The following is a 21,709-nucleotide window of genomic DNA, read 5'->3' as shown; positions in this document are numbered from 1 at the left end:
AATACCAAATGTCTTCTTTGATATAATGAGAGCAACTAAGAACAGGGCAGGGAGGAAGAGCAGGAAGAAAAGATTAACATTAAATAGAGACATGAGGTGGGAGGGAAAGGGAGAGAAAAGGGAAATTGCATGGAAATGGAGGGAGACCCTCATTGTTATACAAAATTACATATAAGAGGTTGTGAGGGGAATGGGATAATAAACAAGGAGGGAAATGAATTACAGTAGATGGGGTAGAGAGAGAAGATGGGAGGGGAGGGGAGGGGGGATAGTAGAGGATAGGAAAGGTAGCAGAATACAACAGTTACTAATATGGCATTATGTAAAAATGTGGATGTGTAACCGATGTGATTCTGCAATCTGTATTTGGGGTAAAAATGGAGTTCATAACCCACTTGAATCTAATGTATGTAATATGATATGTCAAGAGCTTTGTAATGTTTTGAACAACCAACTATATATATATATATATATATATATATATATATATATATCTAACCAATAAATTTAAAATAAATAAATAAATGAGATAATAAAAACAAAATAATTTGTTCACTTAACATGGTGCATATTGGACCTCACAACTTACATGTTTCAAATAAGGATTGAGTCCTGAGGAGGTAAAAGAATGGGGCAAGCTCATTTTTTAGGGTAAGACAGAGAAACAAAGTTAAAATAATGAATTATGGGAGTATTAGGGAGTACCACTTGATTGTCTGCATTATGGGGAGAAAATTCCAGCACAGAATGACTAAGGATGGATGGTGTGATTCAGTCTTGTCAGAATAGGTGGGAGATGTGGAAAAGCTAGTAAGCTTCTGCAATAAGTCTTTTTTTAAAAACAGTTTTTCTGAGCCAAATGTCAGTAAGAAATTGGACCAAATTTAGCTATATTTAGCTAAGGAAGAGATTCAGGACAGAAAGCTGCCTATATGCTTATTTGAGAAAGAAACAAAAATGGTGTGGCATCGGAGCAGAGATATTTAAGAAATGGAAAATCAAGGCCTATGTTCCAGGAGGGCCAACCTGACGGCCCTTTCTTGTAGAGGTGATTTGGAGAAGACAGGTGATGTGTAACACAAACTTTCTCTGTAACTCAATATGTGCACGGGCTCTGGTTCAAAAAAGTTCTGCTAGGGAGGGGAGGGGGGATAGTGGAGGATAGGAAAGGCAGCAGAATACAACAGACATGAGTATATCAATATGTAAATCAATGGAAGTGTAACTGATGGGATTCTGCCAGCTGTATACGGGGTAAAATGGGAGTTCATAACCCGCTTGAATCAAAGTGTGAAATATGATATATCAAGAACTATGTAATGTTTTGAACAACCAACAATAAAAAAAAGAAAAGAAAAAAAAAGTTCTGCTAGGTACTGTGGGACACATAAAGGTACAGGGAACATGATCATGACCTTCTGGAAGCACAGCCACTGTAGAGACAAAACGTGAACACAAATGCCATTAAGTGCTATGTGATCAGTTCTATAAAAAGATAAAAGAAGTGTATGTTTAATGTTAAAAGAGGAAAAGAAAATTTGGCTGGATAAAAAGAGAAAAATGTGGTATTTGAGCTGGACTTTTAAGCATTCTGATAATAAGATACAATAGGATGGGCATTCCTCTTAACAAAAAAGCAGAGGCAAAATATGCTATTTAGGATAATGTTAGTTTTAAATCAGATTGCCCTTGAACTATCAGTAGCTTTATAAAGTAGGTTTATTTGTCAATCACTTTGTTCATGCAGGGTGTTTGATGGGCAGGTTTTCTTACCATGATTCAGGGTCCCAGACTCTTTTGCATGATTGTACCTTCTCCTGGAGTGCAAGATCTTTTGCTTCAACCCAGTGTATGGAGAAAGTTAAAGTTTGTGGAAGGGCCTGAGGGAGATTTTTGTGGATAGATAGGGAAGTGACAAACATCACCTCTACTTACATCCCATTGGCCAGAACTCAGTCACATGGCTGCCCTAGAAGCAAAGGAGGCTGGGATATATAGGCCAAGACTGATTGCCATCTATTGCCAGCTTCTGAGCCTGGGTCAGGACAGAAAAGATACCTTTATTGTGTTTATTTAGATTTTTTTTTTTAAATGTGGTGCTGGGGATTGAACCCAGGCCTCATGTATGCTAGGCAAACACTCTACCACTGAGCCAAAACCCCAGCCTGAGGATAAGTTTTATATTAGATCAGAGTCTAAAGTTTAATTATTCATGGGACTGAACAAATTGTGTGGACTCTTCATTATCTGAAAGTGTTCTGATGAATTTTTATTAACAACAGGCTGTAAAATGAAGAAACCTGACCAAGTCCTCATCTCAGGGTGGGAAATAGTTTTCTTTTTTTTTTTCTTCTTTTTTTTATTAGCTGCTCAAAACATTACAACGATCTTGACATATCATATATCATACATTTGATTCAAATGGGGGTATGAATTCTTATTTTTCCCACATGTACAGATTGCAGGTTCACATTGGTTATACAGCCATGTTTATACATACTGCCATACTAGTGTCTGTCGTATTCTGCTGCCCTTCCTATCCCCTTCCTATCCCCTCCTCCCCTTCTCTCCCCTCCCATCACCTCTCTCTACCCCATCAACTGTAACAAATTTCAGACAAAGACACTTCAAAGAAAGAAAACCAAAGACCAATATCTTTAATGAACATAGATGCAAAAATCCTCAATAAAATTCTGGCAAATCGGATACAAAAACATATCAAAAAGATTGTGCACCATGATCAAGTAGGATTCATCCCTGGGATGCAAGGCTGGTTCAATATATGGAAATCAATAAATGTTATTCACCACATCAATAGACTTAAAGATAAGAACCATATGATCATCTGCAGAAAAAGCATTCGACAAAGTACAGCATCCCTTTATGTTCAAAACACTAGAAAAACTAGGGATAACAGGAACTTACCTCAACATTGTAAAAGCTATCTATGCTAAGCCTCAGGCTAGCATCATTCTAAACAGAGAAAAATTGAAGGCATTCCCTCTAAAATCTGGAACAAGACAGGGATGCCCTCTCTCACCACTTCTATTCAACATAGTTCTTGAAACACTGGCCAGAGCAATTAGACAGATGAAAGAAATTAAAGGCATAAAGATAGGAAAAGAAGAACTTAAATTATCACTATTTGCGGATGATATGATCCTATACCTAGCAGACCCAAAAGGTTCTACCGGAAACTTCTAGAGCTAGTAAATGAATTCAGCAAAGTGGCAGGATATAAAATCAACCTGCATAAATCAAAGGCATTCCTGTATATCAGTGACAAATCCTCTGAAATGGAAATGAGGACAACCACCCCATTCACAATATCCTCAAAAAAAAAAAAAAACCAACTTGGGAATCAACCTAACAAAAGAGGTGAAAGACCTGTACAACGAAAACTATAGAACACTAAAGAGAGAAATAGAAGAATACCTTAGAAGCTGGAAAGATATACCTTGTTCATGGATAGGCAGAACTAATATCATTAAAATGGCGATATTACCAAACGTACTCTATAGGATTAATGCAATGTCAATCAAAATCCCAACGGCATTCCTCACAGAAATAGAAAAGCACTCATGAAATTCATCTGGAAAAATAAAAGACCCAGAATAGCAAAAGCAATTCTAAGCAGGAAGAGTGAAACAGGTGGTATAGCGATACCAGATTTTAAACTATACTACAGAGCAATAGTAACAAAAACAGCATGGTACTGGTACCAAAACTGGCGGGTAGACCAATGGTACAGAATAGAGGACACAGAGACCAATCCACAAAATTGTAACTACCTTATATTAGACAAAGGTGCTAAAAGCATGCAATGGAGAAAGGATAGCATCTTCAACAAATGGTGCTGGGAGAACTGGAAATCCAAATGAATCCCTTTCTCTCACCATGCACAAAAGCTAACTCAAATGGATCAAGGAGCTAGGAATCAAACCAGAAACTCTGCGTCTAATAGAAGAAAAAGTTGGCCCTAATCTCCATCTCGTGGGGTCGGGCTCCAAATTCCTTAATAGGACACCTATAACACAAGAATTAAAAATCAAGAATCAACAAATGGGACATATTCAAACTAAAAAGTTTTTTTTTCTCAGCAAGAGAAATAGTTTTCAATAGGGCTGATTAAGAAAAGCTCATAAATTTGTTACCAAGTTAACAACTATGATAACAAGTTGAAGAAACATTTGACAGAATTTTGGACCAGTGGATATTTGAAGCAGTTGAATGGTTGAATGAGTGGGTTAGGGAAGAAGGTTTAGTTTTGGTAGATTTGAGGTGTTATTTGGACATCTGGGAAGACATTTCTAGCAGTCACTAGGAAATGCAGAGCTGGCTTTGGGAGAGAGGAAAAGGCTGGAGGCAGGGATTTAGGGAAAAATTCATGATAGCTTCCTTTTGTACTCTTGCAGTACCCTCAGTATCTCAATTACAGAGAAATCAAACTGAATTAAATAAGACTTTAATAAAAAAGCTATGCATGTTTTGGCTTTTGTACTTAATAATAAAATATCTCTACATTAAAACATGCTGGGTGAAATTAAAAAATATTCCGAGAGAGGTTTCAACCTGCCCATGCCTCTGATCAATCTTGATGTGTCAAATAAAAATTATCTGTTTTAATGGCTGAATCCATAGCAAAGTTGAAATTTTGGTGACTTTAACATTCTAAAAATTTTAGATTTAACTGAATTAGGCCAGATCTCATTTGGAATAAACAGTTACAAAACAGACAATGATTGGATTATTAAAGAAAGAGAACATATACAGAAAAAAAAACAGTTGCAAAGTAGATCTATTATCAGCTATTCTATAAAGATAAAATATTCAGAATAAGCATCATATTTTGGGGAAAGGTTCAGGGCACAAAACCAAAATTAGAGTTAATAATTTAAACAGTTTCTTATATGACCATAATCTACCTATTTAAAGGAGCCTGCCAATCAGGTAATAGTCTTAGAACATTGGGAAGATAAAACAAGATGTGTGATTTTAAGTTCAATCATGGACTTTCAACCCCCATCTGCAATCTTACCTGTTCAGGAAGGTAACCCTGTCTCTCAATACAACTGAATGTAATTGTAGCTAGATAAAAAACAAGAGAATATAAAATAAAATAAAAAGACAAAAATATTTAAATCTATGACATTAGTGATTTTCTAGTAGCTTTTAATGCCTGTTCTAATATTTATGATATACTTATGTTTTACATTGTTTTAGGATGACATGTTATAGACTCATTAGGACTTTAATTGACCAACTTTATAATTAATGCTTAAGTGTTGGGGGAATTCATTTAATAAATTAATGTATTTTAAATGTGTTAGTTATATGGTAAACATCTAAATGTTTAGAGACAATTATTTAAAACAAATACAGAGGATATTAGCATCAAAATTGTAATTGTTGCTCTTTGCATATAAACACATCTATCAACAATTATGAACCTAGTTAAAAACAAATGAAGTTAACTGATGGCTATGTCAAATGATGGCACAATGATTCTTTTTCAAAATTAGGTGTCAGAGTCATACCCTTCAACTCTGCCTAGCTCATCCTTTTCTGGGGGTAGGGCCCCTTTCCTTTTCTCAAATGGTAGCTTTCCTTGTCTGCTTAGCCATCTTCTCCCCACCCCACCCCATCCTTTTTTTTTCCTCTTGGAATATGTTCCTTCTCTATTACAGAGAGAGGCTCATTTCTCTCTGACCCCCTTTCAGACTTTCCTGAACTATTTAAAAGTGAACTTGCTGATATTAAGAAATTATCAAAATGGCAGCATGTTTGCTAATACAGGTTGTATGTTGTGTGTTTGCATCTCTAAAAAATTGATAGTGTTCTCTGAGAGTTTCTAGGTGGAGAGGGTGAGCAAGGATAGCCTTGGTGGAGAACAAACCTCTGGAATGCCTGATGAGCTTCTACCACAGGGATCTCTAATTTGAGCAGTTCTGAAGTCCTGTGGAGTTTGTGCAGGCTGGGGAGAGACAACAGCAGAGTCCTTCCAGGGGTGCACTAAAAGCAGCTCAGAGAGGAAGCAGGCTAGTGTGACACTTGCTCAAGTATCATCATTGTTAATGAAAAGGAACATGGTAATATAAAAAAGAAAGAAATTAATTTTAGAAGAGCCTTTTACTACTATGGAAAGATACAGTATTTAGAAAAGAAGGAAGGGTGTATAATTTCCCAAATAATGATAGACAGGAATGTTGTCTCTTAATTCAATCTCCTTTCTCTAGAAGAGTTCAGAGAGGATCAGGTCAATGGCTTCTCTGTCTAAAGATTTTTAGTGAATACCCCTGTTTTTAGTCTCTTGTCTTTTTTTCTGCTTTCTGAAGTACCTAGATTTTTTTTATTTCACTCTAGAACTTCCTTAGCCATTTCTCACATCCACATGTTCTAGACAGGGATTGGTAAACTATTGCTTATGGCCCAAATCTTGTCAACTGCCTGTTTTTGTACAGTCTAAGAGCTAAGAACAGTTTTTACATTTTAAATTACATTTTATGATAATTATATATTGTGGATGTATGATTACCTTAAGCAGTAAGAAGTGATCTTCCTTGTCTCTTCTGATTAATCTTGGCTTGAAGTTCATTTTATCTGATATGGGAATAGGAATAGCTACCTGTGCTTATTCATGAGTTCCAAGTGAATGGTATGTATTTTCCCATCCTTTTACCTTCAGTCTGGATGTCTCTGCCTGTGAGGTGAGTCTCTTGCATAGCATATTGTTGGGTGTTTTTTTTTTCTTATTCAGTCTGCAAAAGCATGTCTTTTGATTGAATAGTTTAGACCATTTGCATTCGATGTTATTATTGAGAAATGATTTTGATTTCCTCTCATTTTTATTTATTTTTAATGTTTAAATATGAGTTAATTCTCTTTTAGTGAACTATCCTTCTAGTATAATTCTTCTTTATCTTGGTTTTCATTTTTATTTTTCATTTCTTCATGAAATATTTCATTGAGTTTGTTTTATAGTGTAGGCTTTCTTGTTATGAATACATTTAGCTTCTGTTTATCATGAAAAATTTTTAAAAAATATTTATTTTTTAGTTGTAGTTGGACACAATATCTTTATTTTATTTATTTATTTTTATGTGGTGCTAAGGATCAAACCCAGGGCCTCACATGTACTAGGTGAGCATTCTACCGCTGAGCCACAACCCCAGCCTCTGTCATGGAAAGTTTTAATTTTATCTTCAACTTTGAAGTTTAATTTTGCTGGCTATACTATTCTTGGTTGGAATCCATTTACTTTCAGAGCATGGTATATATTATTCTAAGCCCTCCTGTATTTTAGGGTCTGGGTTGAGAAATCAGTTGATATTTGGGTTAGTTTACCTCTAAATGTGACCAGTGGTTTTTCTTTTGTAGCTTTTAAAGTTTTAAACTTATTCTGTATGTTAGGCATTTTTTTATACTGTGTCTTGGAGTAGATCTATTGTGATTTTGTATATATGAAGTCCTAAATGCCTCTTGTATTTGAATTTTCACCTCATTCTTAAGGTTTGGAAAATTTCCCGATATTATTTCATTGAAAAGATTGTGCATCCCTTTAGATTGTATTTCATTTAGAGTGTATCCCTTTGAATATTGAAAAAAAATTTAGTTATAGATGGATATATATCTTTATTTTATTTATTTATATTTTATGTGGTGCTGAGAATTTAACTCAGTGCCTCACAAGGGCTAGGCAAGTGCTCCCCTATTGAGCTATAACCCCAGCCCTATCCCATTGAATCTTAAATTTGGCCTCAATGCTATCTCAGATTTCTTGAATATTCTGTTCAAGGTCTCTTAATATATTATCTTTTCCTTTTTTTTAAAAAAAATTATTTATTTACTTTTATGCGATGCTGAGTATTGAACCCAGTGCCTCATGCAAGTTGCCACTGAGCCACAGTACCAGCCCTTCCTTATCTTTTCTTAATGATCAACTTTATTTTTAAAATTATATACTTTTTCTTCAAGACCTGAAAATATATATTTCAAGGGGTCTAATTAATTTGTGATGCTATCCATTGAATTTTAAGTTTGGTTTATTGATTCTTTCATTTCAAGAATTTCTGTTTGGTTCTTTTTCAGAATCTACATATCTTTATTGAAGTGATCCTTCACTTCTTGTATTTTCTGTCTGATTTCACTCCTTACATTTTCTTTTAGCTCATAGGACATTTTAACTATGAACTTTCTAAATTCCTTCTCTGACATTTTCTTCACTGTGGTGCCAATGAAGTCTGTTGTTGAAGCATTATGGGCTGTTTGTGATGATTTTTTCTCTTGTCTTTCATACGTTTGTATGTCTACTCATCTATTGGTATAGTTCTCACTTCTTCTTCTAAGCAAAGGACTAATTTGTGAGCTGCTTTTTCTTAAGAGCCCTGGCTTGGGTGAATATCCAGATAATGATATTATAAGTCAATCTGTGACCTCTGCTGATCCCAATATCAGCATCACTTTCAAAGTTGCCACGGAACCCTACTAACTATAATCACTTCAGAACCAAGTCTCATTCTTTTCAGCCTTAGAAGAATCAAAAACTTGTTGCTATTGTTCTCCATGGTTCCTCACATCCATGCAAAAACCTGTAATGAAGTTTTAGGATAGGTCAAAATATTAGTCATTAAGTTCAATAAACTTACCATAATCTTAAATGAGGGCTAAAATGGGGGAAGAAGAAAGTTTGGGCAAAAAGGAAAGGTAAAAAGAGAGACAGAAAGAAATAGAGAGAAAAATATAGAAGGATAATTCACACTAAGGCAGAAAGGAGAAATATATGGATTGTGGATATTTGAGGTAGTAGCAGTTAATGCAAGAGGATGAATAGGGTGTAAGAGGAGCAAGTATAAACTAGAGTTAGGAAAACAAAGACAAGAAGATTGATTCCAATTAATGCTTTAAACCATTTAATTAAATACATTTAAATGGGTTTGAATGTATAAGTTGGCTATTGGCATAGCAATTATTGTTCAAGCTAAAGAGCTGTTTATATGATCAAAGTTGACATTAGAGTTATTTTAGTAAACCATGTCAAAGCGAAGAAAATTCTTGTTCAATCTTGGCTTGGATTTCACTGTGGTTTGGACATTTAACAAATGTCCAACAGTCTTTGACTATGGACCTTTCCAGAGCTGCAGGGGCACAGGAGCCAATTTTCTAGTTGCTATGAATCCCCCACCAGCAGCTCCTGGTTTGTCAGTTCAGGGACCTGCTACTGACTGCTTAGAGGGTGCATTGTTGTGGCTTGGTTGTTTCTAAGCGTGCAAGAGTTCAGGGCGCAGGCTCTGGAGTGTACCTGTGATTGTGGTGGGTCATCTACCTGCTCCCTTCTATATGACCCTTTTCATGGTGGTGAAGATCCAAATATTGAAAATTTCTGTGTCCAAAAGTAAAATTTTATTGGATTATAGTCATTTTCATTCATATATGTATGACTCCTTTTGTGCCACAATGACAGATTCGAGTAGTGGCAAAAGAGACATGATATCCTCTATCTTGCTTCTTGACCCACAGAACTGAAAATATTTGTTGTCTGGGCTTCACAGAAAAAGTTGCCAATCCTGATGTTGGCTTGTGGGCTCCTCTGCCCTATTTTGTCAGTAGTGTTCTTGGGTCTGCTTGTGTCTTTTATAAATTTATTGAAATCACTTTACTGATGGCTTCTTTTATTGTCTCTGTCATCATGAATTTATTCAATTTTATTCATTTGTTAATGTTTTGGCAAAATAAAACAATAAAATGTATAATTTTACATTATATATATGTAACATACACTATGTCCTAACACATTCTGTCTCTCTTTTTCTTAATATAAACACAGAACAACTAATCTCAGTGCAACAGGTAAGGGATGTTATTTTATCTATTGTGCAGATAAAAACACTAGGATCAGAGAAGTTAAGTAACTTTCGCAAGATCACCACCACAAAGATAGGAAGTGGTGAGCCAGACAGTTTGGCTCCAGATCCTTACTCACTAGACTATAGTGCCTCTGATTCCTGTGAGGAAGAAGAGTCACTGTGATTGGTTCAGAATGATGATCTACAAATAGTCAGTGTAGTTTAGGAGAAATAAACATTCTGGAAAGCTTTATTAGGAGGAAGGGATGGGGAAGAAATGCACCCAAGGTGGGGGAAGGTGAAGTCTGTCTCAACATTGTGCTCAGGGTCAGCCCTGTACTTTCCTGTCAGCCCTGTACTTTCCTGTTTGAACCCTGGAGTGTACAACCACTAAGCCACATTCCTAACATTTTTTTTTAAAAATTTTATTTTGTGTATTTTGAGACAGGGTCTTGCTGAGTTGCTTTGGACCTTGATAAGTTGGTGAGGCTGGCCTCAAACTTGCAGTCTTCCTTCCTTAGCTGCCTGAGCAACAGGGGTTACAGGCGTGTGCCAGTAGGCGCTGCCCATTTGGCAGTATCTTTAAGTCACACCCTGAGGAAGCACAGTACAGGAGAAGCAGTGGCCTAAGGCCCATGATCTAATTGTTCTAAAGGTTTGGAAATATTTCCAATTTTAAATGTGAGAAATGCTTCCAAAAATGTTTCTGAGAGGTGTTTTATAAAAATAAAGTTTTGTGAACCAATATATTCAGTAAATGAGGCATATTATATTATTGTATTGGAGATTCAGAATTTTCATAGGCAAAATAAGTGCTCTCAGAATACTTTTCATTAAATTTTTTTTGTTTAGTTTTTTAAAACTGATTTACTCAATTTAAATGACCACAGCATGTCCCCATCCCCCCAGTATAACATCTGACAACATTCTGATTTGTTGCAGAACATACTTTGGAAAATGCAATTTTCATGTTTTAATATTTTATATTACTTTATGTTTTATTTTATCACTATTTAACATTATTTTAATTTATATTCATTTTATAAATATTATCTCGCCTGTGTGACAGGGTTGTTAATTGTGCCTGACATTCTAAAGTGAAGAAAAAATAATAAATTGCTTTACTACAATGGATCCCTTCTTTTCTCAATGGGGTAGCTGGAAAACAAATTGACTCCATGTGTTGTCTGGGATAAAAAAAGCCAATATGATATGAAAGGTGGTTTTGGTTTCTTTATTGGGAAAAAGATGGTCTTCTTCAGCTCCCGATTCTTTCTCTGTCTTGGAGTGTGTTGGGGAAGGGTTCCTGGCTCATGCAGGTTTTTCTTGCTGCTGTTACCTGCTGGTGACAGGGGCGGTGTCTCTTGGCTGACGGCTGCTGCTGGCTCTGTTATGTGGCCTCTCTGCTCTTGTCACTCTATTTGCTTTCTCTCAGCAGGGCTCTTGGCTGACCTCATCTCACCTCACTCCTGAATGACTGCCATGGCCTTGGTCCAGCCTGCTGCCCTGGTGTCCACCAAGCTTCCTCTGTGAGGTCACCTCGTCTGCCCAGCAGGCTCCTTGGCAGTCCCACTGCCTTGGCTGCACACATGCAGGAAATGGGGAGGTTGGGAAAGCTTAACCTCACAACCTTTCCTTTGGGTACACCGCACAGCCAAGAAGCTGTGCTTTCATTCTGGCTTGTTACATTTGTAGGGATCCGACAACCAATTTTCTCAGTCTTCTGTGAGGAGTAGGTGGCTATGGCTTTTATCTTTGTCACTGATTTTTATCTTCATTTACATGACATACATCTCCTTAAGTTGATGGACAGAAAAGGAGTGGACACAAGTTTGACAGCTTCCAATCTTTTCTTCCCACTTCCCCCTAGGCCAGAAATAGCCCCATATCTTTTAAAAATTTCTTCTTTTTTTTGTATCTCCTCTGTATGGAGTTATTTTGGGCTGTTGGAAGTAATATGAGACACCCCTCCACATTAGTAAACTCTGTATTCTAAGCCCATCAGCTTCAGTTGCTGACAAGCTGAAGAAGGAGTCCAGACAAGTAAAATACTCTATCCTAAGGTAACATTCTGGTGAGCAGGGTATATTGTCTTGCCTCCTATCCAATTTGGATATAGGGGGTAAAAAATGACTTTCTCTTTGTTCATTTCTTTACATTTCTTATATAACCAATCTAATCTTCTCCTAGGCAGATGGGTGCCTAATGTGAATATGGTGTACTCAGAAGGCAGAAGAATAAAGCACTTTTGCAAAATCTGAAAAAATTCCCTCCATTACCCATGTTCTGCTAGCTTTTACACAGACCACCCTCTCCAGGGTGGTCAACAATTTAAAGGCTTCTCTGAAACTGCTGTCCCTTGGTTTTTCTTCTCTTGACTGCTCTATTTTTTAGGCTCATCACCCTTTATGCCTCTATGAAATGCCACTCCTTTTAAATGTCACTCTGTCTTCAGGTTGTTCTACACTGAATGATCTCAACCATACTTAATCTTTTAATTGCTAAGCATGCATTGCTTTCTAAAATCTATATTATGGACAAAATCTTGTATCTGGTTGGTCTACGGGCTCCTTAAGGTCGACATACCAAACCCATTTATCAGCTAATATTTTCTTCTTTTGTGTGTGAATCTCATTTAAAGGTAGGAAGATTCAGCCACTTTCTGATTGAGACTTTAGACTTTTTCTTCCCCCATCACTCACTCTTGGCTTCCTACCTTTGGGTCTCTAAACCTCTCATTCTGAACCTCTCAACATTCCTCTCCATGTCCTGCTCCATCCCCACTGTAAATGCTTCATTCAGGTTCTTACCATATCTCACATGTACTATTCCAATAACTTATTAAACCATGTGCCTGCTTTTTTTACCCCTCATAGCAAGCAGTTGATCTCCATGTTGGTCTCAGAGTGCTCCTTTGGGCTGTTCCCCTGTCCCATTCTGTCCTGCTTCATATCTACCCAGTCCCTGTACACTTGCTTTCCTCTAGTCATTCTGGCATTTCTTGAAATTCTTTCTGACCTTTCATGTCTTGCTACTTCACACAAGTGATTTCTTCTTCTGAGTTATTCAATGAGTTAATTTCTAATTATGCTTTATGATTTTACTTCCTGCTCTGTCTTCCAGGAAGCAGAGAATCCCAGCTGAACAAGGTAACTTTTCTATGTGCTTCTTGATAATACCTGTAATTCACAGGTTCTTATGGAACCATCACAGCGTATTTTAATATTTACTTATCTTTTCCTCTCTCACTCCATTTTGAAGTAGAAACTGTATCTTGTTGATTTCTTTGTCCTTGGTGTCTAGATAGAACCAGATACCCAGTAAGCTTCAGTAAATGTCTTTTTTTTAATGAATAGAAGAGGTCAAATAGAATAAGGACAGATTAAAGGTCACTGGATTTGGTTTGTAAAGGTCTCTGATGACCTTGGAGAGAAGAGGTTCAGTAAATATTTAGCTTTCACAGTCTGGGCCCTGAAAATTTGTAGGGAAGGCTGCATGCTTGAACATCAGCCTTAACTCTCCACAATATTTCAAAATAGAAAGGAAAGCTGTTAAGAGTGTCTCAAAGTGAATTGTGGAGCAATTAGAATGACATGAAGATATGAGTGATTTGGGTGAGCATGGCTTTTAGCCACACAGAAAAAAAAGCAGTCAAATGCATCTGCTTCAATAAAATCCAGAGCAAAACCTTTGTAATCAGTCTGAAAACACCCACGGCTTGTTTTCCTTTCTAGGGAAAAGTAAAAAACAATTTAGCAGCTGGGTGCTTCATCATGTGAGCAGTATTTAATCTTTCACTTTTTGAGTTACATTAAAATATACATATAAAGCTACAGTTCCTTTCTCCATGACAGGCTTATCCCTAAAGCCTTGGGATCACACAGTGGGGTAGCAGGAGAAACTGGTTGCAAAGACCCTCACTCTGCCTGGTTTCAATGTGAGACCCAATCCCCTCCTTTCAACAACATTGTTGCTTTTCAAACAGATCTCCTGGGCTCCAGCTGTGGAGCGTACACCAGGGAAGAGGCTGTCAGCAATCTAATAAGTGATTCCAGTTAGAATGTGAAGGACCTAGGCATGGTGACAAAGAACCAGGAGCTAATAACAAATGACTTTCTGTTCCCAGTCACTCGAGGGGAGAGGAGGCTGGCCCAGGGCTGCTGGAGATCTTGAAAGTGTTGGGAGTATATAGATGAGATTGACGATATAATTAGCATGGGCTTTCTCAAAAATTGTGTTCAAAATTATAATTGGAAGCCCCAAATGGCAGGAACCGGAGATTATTTGAATTAATTTGGAAAGGAGGGCAGGGGGAGGTGAGGGGTTTTTGTGGGATGTGTTAGGGTTCTTTATATATGCAGATCAATATCTATATATCTCTATCTTTTGATCTTTATCTCTGTTCAATTTCTCTCTCTGCTCCCTCCCTCAGGTTGATTTACTTTAAAGAATTAGCTCTTGTAATTTGGGGGCTGGCAAATCCAAAATTTATTTGGTAGTCTGGAGGTTAGCCAGGGTTTCCATGTTTTAGTTTAGAGGCAGAATCCCTTTAGAAAACCAGTCTGTCTTCTCTTAAGGTCTGTAAGTGTTTGGATGAGGCCCATCCACATTATGGGAGGATAATCTGTTTAACTCAAAATCCATTGTGTAAATTACATTTAAAGCATACTTTCACAGCAAATGAATGGGTACCATAGCCTAGCCAAAGTGACATACAAAATTAATCATCACAAAGACCAAAGGAGGGACAGTGAAAGCCTAAATAAAAGAGAACTAGGGCAGGGGCCCAAGAAGAGCCATAACAAATTCAGGGTCCATGATGGAAAGTAAATAAGCTATGTCTGGTTGGTTAGCAACAGAAAACCATAAGACACAGTTGTTCTTAGTGAAGTTGGCTCCAATTTGTCTCTTCTATTTAGCTTAGCCCACTGGGTGATGGGACAAATCATGCAAATCAAATCTCTTGAGGTAATCCTATTGCAGGCCTTGATTAAATGGGCAAGGACTAAGATTTTGTTTTCCTTGTTTCTTTAGCAAAATATACCTGTCCTAAGTGCCTCTTTTTTTTTTTTTTTTGGGAGGAAGGTGCCAACTCAGTGCCTGACATAGCCAAGTTTAGTTCTAAATAACTTAAGATAGTAAGATTCAACATTGTGTGAATAAACATAAAAATAAACTATAAGCTTCAGTTGAAGACAGATGAAGCTTCATTTGAAAATTTATTCCTGGTTCCAGGTGCTTTTGTAGTACCTTTATTTGTTTGACAACATCTTGAAATAATTCTCATCTTTTCCTCCAGTGGCACATTTTGTTGGCACTGTACTAGCTATTTATTTATTGTATTTTAAACTTATTCCATTTTGCTGTCCTTAGCTCTGTCATGTCAGGTTGTCTTCAAACTGCATTTTCAGGGCTCCCTTGTGGCTCCAATGGAGGAGATGGCAGGAGAGTGGAAGGCAGCAAAAAAGGAAAATGTGTGCTCATTCTTTTCCAAGATTTCATATGCATCCCTGAAGTAGCAGTAACCACTTTAAGTGTGTGGATGGGCCTCATCCAAACACTTAAAGACCTTAAGAGAAGACAGGTCAGTAGACCAGTCTAGTCTTTATAGTTTTTGGTATGTCAAGGAACAGCTGCAAAAACCTCAGTACCAGATATGTAGTGCTTTTTCAGAATACTTAGAAACTACCCCCAGACCAAGGAGCTCCAATTCACAGGTTTTTGAACCTCCTCTTCACAAAAGCCCAAGGATCAGATGAACAGAGATTTGAGCACCAATTGTTCAAGGAACCCATTCAGGCATCAAGCACCACAAGAGTAGCACCTTCCTCAGAATTGTGAAAGCTTAACTTTTGGTGCCCTCCTCAGGATTCTTGGCAATAGACGATACTATCTTCTCAGAGGCTGAATGACAGCTACGCAGGGTCTACTTATGCATAGAGGGCTGTGCATGATCTGTGAGCACCAACTTGATGTTCAGAACTCCAGCTGCATAGCAGCACTTCTTTTGAGTTTCTAAGTACTATATTTGCATACTTTTCCCCCTTTTAGCCTCAAAGTTCTATGCGTGGTGACTACCTCCTGGAGTTACTTCAAACTCCAATTTTTGTGTTATTAGCTTTCCAACACCCTTTAAACTAACTCTCTGATTTGAATTTGTTGTTTTTAAAGACTCTGACTCTTTCTCTTGTTCTCTTTCATTATAGTATGGACTCTGAACTGTGCATGTATCTAAACTTAATTTTAACCAGTCATAGGAAAAAATGAAAAAAAAAAAGAGTGAAAAGGAATGAGAAAGTCTACAGAATTTATGGGATAAAAAGATCTAAAAGATCTAACATTCACATTATAGAAATTCTAAAAGGAGTAGAGAAGGGTAGGGCAGGGGATATAACTCAGGAGTAGGGCACTTGCCTAGCATGCATGAGGCCCTGGGTTCAATCCCCAGTATTGCAAAACCAAAACATAAAAAAGAAATAAAAAATAAAAAAATAAAAGGAGTAGAAAGAGAGAAAGGGACAGAAAGCTTATTTAAAGATTTAATGGCTAAAAGCTTTAAACCTGGGAAAAGATGTGAATATCCAGATACATAAAGTTTGAAAGTAAAGCTCAAAGATCTTTGATAACATTCAACTAAGAATATTTTACCAATACACATTATAATTAAGCTCTCAAATACCAAAAAGATAAATTTGAAATCAGCAAAAGAATCGCATTATATACAAGGGAACTTCAGTAAGTTCATCAGTAGACTTCTCAGCAGAAACATTGCAGGCCAGGAGAGAATGGGATGATGTATCTTGAGTGCTGAGAGAGAGAAACAAACAAACAAAAACCAAACCTGAAACCAAGTAGTTTACCCATCAAAGCTATCCTTGGGAAGAGAGGGAGCAATAAAGATTTTCCAGACCAAAACAAAACAAAACAAAACAAAACACCTGAAAGACTTTATCACCACTAGATTTACCTTACCAGAAAGGCTAGAGGGAATTCTTTCACCTGAAATTAAAGGCTACAAATTAATAATGTGAAAACATATGAGAGTATAAAACTCATTGGTAAAGGGGAATACATGTTCAAATTCATAATATTCTAATACTGTAATGGTGATGTGCAATTCATGTGTAACTTTTGCATAAAGGTTAAAATAGAAAAATCTGAAAATAACAGTGGTTACAATACTTTATTAATATACAATATTAATATGTGTGAATGATAACATCAAAAACATAAAATGAGGGAAGGAGCAAAAGTGTAGAGCTTCTATATGAGATTGTTATCAGCTAAAACAGATTAGTAAAATGATGTTTTATGTAAACCTCATAGTAACTACAAAGGAAAAACTTGTATTAGATATACAAAAGACAAAGAAAATGAAATAGGATACTACCACAGAAACTCATCAAATCACAAAAGAAGGTAGCAAGAGAGGGAAAATAGAAGAAAAGACACAAAACAACTAGAAAACAATAACAAAATGGCATATATAAATCTTCTCAATAGTTATTATAAATGTAAATGAACTAATTTCACCAACCTGATACCAGAGAAATGAAAAAAAAATTATAAGAGACTATTATGAACAACTATATGCCAAAATTAGATAATCTAGAAGACTAAATTACTAAAAACCTATAATCTACCAAGGCTGAATAATGAAGAAACAGAAAATGTAAATAGATTGGAACAAGAAGATTGAATCAGTAATCAAAAAGAGCTCAGAAAATGATGTTTTCAATGCTGAGCTCTAGCAAACATTTAAAGAAGAATTAATATCAATCTTTCTCAAACTTCCAAGAAATAGAAGAGGAGGGAACACTTTCAAATTTATTTTATGAAACTAGCATTACCCTGATATGAAAGCCATACAAGGACACTACAAGAAAACAGAATTTTAGGTCACTATCCCTAATGAACATACATGAAAAAATACTGTACAAATTACCAGTAATTAGAAGTTAATCCCAAGGAATGAGATAGCTGGATCACATGGTGGTTTCATTCCCAGTTTTTAAGGATTCTCCATACTGCTTTCCAGAGTGATTGTAATGTGCAGTCCTACCAATGAAGTATGAGTGTACCTTTCCCCCCACATCTTTGCCAGCATTAATTATTATTTGTATTCTTGATAATTGCCTTTAATGACAATTTTTAACAGAGATTGGAAAATAATCCTAACATATCTATGAAATCCACAAAAGACCCCAAATGGAACAATCTTTAAAGAACAAACTGGAGGTAATACATTTCCTGATTACAAACTTTTGCATTATTTTGCAAAGTTAAAGGATTCAAAACAAAGTAACATTGGCATAAAAACAGACGCATAAACCAATGCAATAGAGTAGAAAGTCCAGAAATAAACCTATGCATAAATGGTCCAATAATTTTTGATAAAGCCACTAAGAATACACATGGGAGAAGGACAAACAGATTAAAGAGTAAGTTGTAAAATCTGAAATATAAAACTCCCTAGAATAGAAGAAGATATTTCATGCAAATGGAAATCAAAAGAAAGCAGGGATAGTAGTGTTTATATTAGACAAAGACAAAATAGATTTTAATTAAACAGTGCATAGCCATAAGGAGTGGAGTGTTTGGTATGCAGGTAGGCATACTTGTGGCTACAGAGGCCACTTGCAGAAGTGAGGATGGTGGTGGGACCTGGTGATGAGAATTGGGGGCAGTTGTTTGTGCATGCACAGCTCAAGAGCTGGACTTGCAGCATGTGAGACAAGAGGAGGCTCTGGTGATTTTCTTTCTCTGTGCTTGTTGTTGGTTTCCTCAATGGGGATAACTATTGGGGTCCTCCGTGGAACAGGCTGCTGGGGTCTGTGACAGAAAACACTTGGGGTACTTTACAGTGGATGCTGCAGGAGTTGCATGTGGCAAGGGTTTTTGAGGTCCTCAGTAGAAAAGGCTTTTGAGGTCCTTAGTAGAAAAGGCTGAAGGTACAGATAGCCACCATTCTTTTTTGTTCCCAGTGGTCTTCAGAGAATTCTGCTTCTCTGTGCTGAGGAGTGCTAGCCTGGGGACAGGATAATGCAGCAAAATGAAACTGTTTTCCTTATATTTGTGTGTGGTTATTTTTGGATTTCTCCCACTGTGTAACTGCAGATTCTTATGTGAGTTCTTCTATGGCCATTTTCATTTGTGGATAGCTGTCCAATTATTGCTGTTTGTGGGATCTTCCACTCACCATCTTGCTTATGTCACTGTTATGAAGTCAAATTCTGAAGAAAAAAAAAAGCCTCAGAGGAAATCAGTTGCTGTGTTGTGTGATCACAAGCTTCCTAGTCAAAGCAAAGGATTTGGTGCAATGTAATAGCCATTGGCTAGATTTTGCTCCATGTCAGGTGGTATGCTGGACTTTTTGGAAAGATAGTTCTTGCCAATGCTTGACAAATTTTGGCTGATTTAGGAAGAAACCTATAAATTTTAGTTAAAGAGAAAATAAAAAATACTGTGAGCCAGATTTGGATGAAAAAAAAAGACTTGTTAAACTGCACTATATGGAAGTCACATGGGACAATTTATCTCTAATTTAAAAGGATGACTTCAAGTATCTATAGATAAACATAGAAGAAATTTTAATTTTAATGACTCAGAAATGAAAATGATTGAAAAGTATTAAGTTTCTAGCAGTATCTCTAGATACTAATGTTTTAGTATTTAAATATTAATTTGGCTAATTACTTCTAACTAACATTAACTTTAGTCTTTGTGTGTGCATGTGTGAGAGAGAGAAAAAAAGAAATGGATAGATAATGGGTTTTAGCGAACTCATATTTGGTTGATATAATAATTGTACCAAATATCCATTTACATATGACATTGCTACATTATTTAATTTATAAGTCAACTTCTAATAAAAATTCAATTCAACTCAACAAACATTTATTTCTTTGGCACATGCTATGAGCATGTCGAAGTTCTGAGTAAGATGCTTTGAGGTATGTTGCAATGAGTTAAGTATGACTTCGTCAAAGGTGAGGGCAGGCAATTGTTATGTCTTCTTAATCACTGTATTTCCAATGTTTAGAATAACCCCTAATACAGACTAGCATTCACTAAGGCTCTGTATGGTATGAGTTATAATGTGAACTTTACATATGAAATACTTTAAGAAGAAAGTACAATTAGGTCATAGAAGCATAAGGAAGAAAAATAGAAGTCTTACCCTGCTGCCATTGTTTTCTAAGCATATTAAAATTCACTCAAGATAAACTGTGAATATACACACACGAACATACACACACACACACACACACACGAACATACACACACACACACACACAGTATTTCCTTCTAGTATCTAGGACAGATGAGACCATTAAACCCTTTCTTGTTAATTGATAACTTCTAACTAAAATACTGACATAAACAGATACATAAGACCCTTGCAAATATGACAATGTTGTGTGGTAACTGTTATTTTTCACCAATGAGAATTATAAATTGACTAATGAAACTTTGGGATATTTCCTTTTGAATGTTTATAATATCTTTTATTGAGAATTAAGTTCTTCTAAAAGATGGAGGAACTTTGGATGGGCCAAAGGGGAGGGAGAGGTGGGGAGGAGGCATGGGGCTAGGAAACATGGTGGAATGAGATGGACATCATTACCTTAGGAACATTATGTAAATGGTGTGACCCCACTTTGTGTACAATCAGAGAAGTGAAAAATTGTGCTCCATTTGTGTACAATGAATCAAAGAACATTCTGCTATCATGTATAACTGATTAGAACAAATGAATAAATAAATAAGATGAATCCCTTGTAAAATTTTGCAAGCAAAATTGACTTTTTAAAGCAGAACTTTATCTGAGTCTTCCTAGGAGTTACCATGGGCATCTCAAAAAGATCATAGAGACCTATTCAGTGACTGGAGAAAACCCTGCATTGTTTGAGATGTGCAATATCATGGGCTCCTTGAACTCTGGCTCTGAGCTCTCAGGGTGAGTCTTATCATCTTAGAGAATTTACTCTCACTTACTTACCCAAGGTCAGTTCTGTTTTTTATTAAGCAAATCACCTAATGCAGATTATCTAATACAGTGTATTGGGGTGTTCTTGTCTTTTGACCTTGCTATCAAAGATACAGAATCTTATCTTTATGACATTTTGCTTGTTTGTTTTTTCTTCTGTTTCTTTTTATTGAGGCTTCTCTTATCTCTTGACATTTGAGACATCCATCTCTTTGCTACAAGGTCACTCGATTTTGATTTAGTTGCACAAAAAGCCTGTCTCAGCTATGGGGTTGACAAGGTATGCACATTGATTCTGGTGCCATTCAGTATTTGACTTTCTGACTGTAAATAAAATTGTCTTTGCTGTTTGTTTTTGTCTTGAAAAGAAAAACAATGCTTACTCACCTTGCAAACATGCAATGTAATGGAGAAGTCATCCCCAGACCAAGGAATGCCACAACCTGAGTAATTTTATAAGATTTTTTGTGTTTCCCTGAATTTCATGTTCAAAATAATGAAAAATAGTCAGGCTGTTACAAAGGACTATTGAATTTTTAATTGGCACATGTGTTCAATTTGAGTTCATGTGTCAGTGTTCATTGACTAGTTAAAATGTCTCTATTATTGTAAAATTAGAACTAAAATAATCTATACCTGTAAATCATGACTACTTGTTAAAAACCAAATAAATGATTAAAATACTGCTACTGCTACTCCTACTTACCTGTTTGTTTACTTATTAAAAATGAATCTTGCATTCTAAAGTTGTGATCTGGTTGCAGAAGTTGTCTACAGGGGAAGAGTTGGTGGGCTTATTTGGGCACCTTTCAGTTTGAAGACTGAAACCCCAGGCTTGTGTAGGAGAGTGTGTCAAGTATCTGGAGGTCTATGACAA

This window comes from Urocitellus parryii, chromosome 8 (assembly GCF_045843805.1).
Source record: "Urocitellus parryii isolate mUroPar1 chromosome 8, mUroPar1.hap1, whole genome shotgun sequence".
NCBI lineage: Eukaryota > Metazoa > Chordata > Mammalia > Rodentia > Sciuridae > Urocitellus > Urocitellus parryii.
This window is presented reverse-complemented; position numbering follows the sequence as displayed.